Raw genomic sequence first — 4,016 nt, forward strand, 5'->3', positions numbered from 1 at the left:
TATCGTCTGAACTGTTTCTCTCTGAAAAACCCGAATGAAAGAATTCGAAAGAGGAGAGTTTCACAATTGTAAGGAGCCAAAAAATCCTAAATATGCCTACTAGAAAATAAGATACAGCGGTTTAAAACTTCGAAATTTTAAAAAATCAGAAAAACCCATCCACTATTTTGAATATAGCGTCTGAACCGTTTCTCTCCGAAAAACCCGAATGAAATCAGTCGAAAGAGGAGAGATTCGCGCTTGAAATGAGCCAAAAAAATCTTAAATACGCCTACTTGAAGATAAGATACAGCGGTTTAAAATCTTCGAAATTTTAAAAAATCAAAAATACCCTTCCACTTATTTGAATATAGCGTCTGAACCGTTTCTCTCCGAAAAACACGAATAAAATCACTCAAAAGAGGAGAGTTTCGCGCTTGAAATTAGCCAAAAAAATCCTAAATACGCCTACTAGAAGAGAAGATACAGCGATTTAAATACTTCGAAATATTAAAAAATCAAAAATACCCTTCCACTATTTTGAATATAGTGTCTGAACCGTTTCTCTCCGTAAAACCCGAATGAAATGATTCGAAAGAGGAGAGTTTCGCGCTTGTAAGGAGCCAAAAAAATCCTAAATATGCCTACTAGAAGATAAGATACAGCGATTTAAAAACTTCGAAGTTTTAAAAAATCAAAAATATCCTTCCACTATTTTGAATATAGCGTCTGAACCGTTTCTCTCCGAAAAACCCGTATGAAATGATTCGAAAGAGGAGAGTTTCGCGCTTGTAAGGAGCCAAAAAAATCCTAAATACGCCTATTAGAAGATAAGATACAGCGGTTTAAAAACTTCGAAATTTTAAAAAATCAAAAATACCCTTTCACTAATTTGAATTTAGCGTCTTAATCGTTCCTCTCCGAAAAACCCGAATGAAATGATTCGAAAGAGGAGAGTTTCGCGCTTGAAATGAGCCCAAAAAATCCTAAATACGCCCACTAGAAGATAAGATACAGCGGTTTAAATATTCCGAAATATTAAAAAATCTAAAATACCCTTACACTATTTTGAATATAGCGTCTGAACCGTTTCTCTCCGAAAAACCCGAATGAAATCAGCCGTAAGAGGAGAGTTTCGCGCATGTAAGGAGCCAAAAAAATCCTAAATACGCCTACTAGAAGATAAGATACAGCGGTTTAAAACCTTCGAAATTTTAAAAAAACAAAAATACCCTTCCACTATTTTGAATATATCGTCTGAACTGTTTCTCTCTGAAAAACCCGAATGAAAGAATTCGAAAGAGGAGAGTTTCACAATTGTAAGGAGCCAAAAAATCCTAAATATGCCTACTAGAAAATAAGATACAGCGGTTTAAAACTTCGAAATTTTAAAAAATCAGAAAAACCCATCCACTATTTTGAATATAGCGTCTGAACCGTTTCTCTCCGAAAAACCCGAATGAAATCAGTCGAAAGAGGAGAGATTCGCGCTTGAAATGAGCCAAAAAAATCTTAAATACGCCTACTTGAAGATAAGATACAGCGGTTTAAAATCTTCGAAATTTTAAAAAATCAAAAATACCCTTCCACTTATTTGAATATAGCGTCTGAACCGTTTCTCTCCGAAAAACACGAATAAAATCACTCAAAAGAGGAGAGTTTCGCGCTTGAAATTAGCCAAAAAAATCCTAAATACGCCTACTAGAAGAGAAGATACAGCGATTTAAATACTTCGAAATATTAAAAAATCAAAAATACCCTTCCACTATTTTGAATATAGTGTCTGAACCGTTTCTCTCCGTAAAACCCGAATGAAATGATTCGAAAGAGGAGAGTTTCGCGCTTGTAAGGAGCCAAAAAAATCCTAAATATGCCTACTAGAAGATAAGATACAGCGATTTAAAAACTTCGAAGTTTTAAAAAATCAAAAATATCCTTCCACTATTTTGAATATAGCGTCTGAACCGTTTCTCTCCGAAAAACCCGTATGAAATGATTCGAAAGAGGAGAGTTTCGCGCTTGTAAGGAGCCAAAAAAATCCTAAATACGCCTATTAGAAGATAAGATAAAGCGGTTTAAAAACTTCGAAATTTTAAAAAATCAAAAATACCCTTTCACTAATTTGAATTTAGCGTCTTAACCGTTCCTCTCCGAAAAACCCGAATGAAATGATTCGAAAGAGGAGAGTTTCGCGCTTGAAATGAGCCCAAAGAATCCTAAATACGCCCACTAGAAGATAAGATACAGCGGTTTAAATATTCCGAAATATTAAAAAATCTAAAATACCCTTACACTATTTTGAATATAGCGTCTGAACCGTTTCTCTCCGAAAAACCCGAATGAAATCAGCCGTAAGAGGAGAGTTTCGCGCATGTAAGGAGCCAAAAAAATCCTAAATACGCCTACTAGAAGATAAGATACAGCGGTTTAAAACCTTCGAAATTTTAAAAAAACAAAAATACCCTTCCACTATTTTGAATATAGCGTCTGAACCGTTTCTCTCCGAAAAACCCGAATGAAATCAGTCGAAAGAGGAGAGATTCTCGCTTGAAATGAGCCAAAAAAGTCTTAAATACGCCTACTTGAAGATAAGATACAGCGGTTTAAATACTTCGAAGTTTTAAAAAATCAAAAATACCCTTCCACTATTTTGAATATAGCGTCTGAACTGTTTCTCTCCGAAAAACCCGAATGAAATGATTCGGAAGAGGAGAGTTTCGCGCTTGAAATAAGCCAAAAAAATCCTAAGCACGCCTACTAGAAGATAAGATAAAGCAGTTTAAAAACTTCGAAATTTTAAAAAATCAAAAATATCCTTCCACTATTTCGAATATAGCGTCTGAACCGTTACTCTCCTTAAAACCCGAATAAGATAAGTCGAAACACGAGTGTTTCGCGTTTGTAAGGAGCCAAAAAAATCCTAAATACGCCTACTAGAAGATAGGATACAGTGATTTAAATAGTTCGAAATTTTAAAAAATCAAAAATACCCTTCCACTAATTTGAATATAGCGTCTTAAACGTTTCTCTCCGAAAAACAAGAATGAAATGATTCGAAAGAGGAGTGTTACGCGCTTGTAATGAGCCAAAAAACCCTAAATACGCCTACTAGAAGATAAGATACAGCGGTTTAAATACTTCGAAATTTTATAAAATCAAAAATACCCTTCCACTTATTTGAATATAGCGTCTTAACCGTTTCTCTCCGAAAAACCCGAATGAAATGTTTCGAAAGAGGAGTGTTTCGCGCTTGTAAGGAGCCAAAAAAATCCTATATACGCCTACTAGAGGATAAGATACAGCGGTTTAAACACTTCGAAATTTTAAAAAATGTAAAAAACCCTTCCACTAATATGAATATAGCGTCTGAACCGTTTCTCTCCGAAAAACCCGAATGAAATGATTCGAAAGAGAAGTGTTACGCGCTTGAAATGAGCCCAAAAAACCCTAAATACGCCTACTAGAAGATAAGATACAGCGGTTTAAATATTCCGAAATTTCAAAAAATAAAAACTACCCTTCCACTATTTTGAATATAGCGTCTGAACCGTTTCTCTTCGAAAAACCCGAATGAAATCAGTCGAAAGAGGAGAGATTCGCGCTTGAAATGAGCCATAAAAGTCTTAAATACGCCTACTAGAAGAGAAGATGCAGCGTTTTAAATACTTCAAAATTTTAAAAAATCAAAAATACCCTTCCACTATTTTGAATATATCGTCTGAACTGTTTCTCTCCGAAAAACCCGAATGAAAGGATTCGAAAGAGGAGAGTTTCACAATTGTAAGGAGCCAAAAAATCCTAAATATGCCTACTCGAATATAAGATACAGCGGTTTAAAACTTCGAAATTTTAAAAAATCAAAAAAACCCATCCACTCTTTTGAATATAGCGTCTGAACCGTTTCTCTCCGAAAAACCCGAATGAAATGCTTCGAAAGAGGAGTGTTTCGCGCTTGAAATGTGCCAAAAAAATCCTAAATACGCCTACTAGAAGAGAAGATACAGCGATTTAAATACTTCGAAATATTAAAAAATCAA

The sequence above is a fragment of the Apis florea genome, unplaced genomic scaffold, assembly GCF_048593485.1.
Source record: "Apis florea isolate Af1SG1 unplaced genomic scaffold, ASM4859348v1 contig_1624_pilon, whole genome shotgun sequence".
NCBI classification, from domain to species: Eukaryota; Metazoa; Arthropoda; class Insecta; order Hymenoptera; family Apidae; genus Apis; species Apis florea.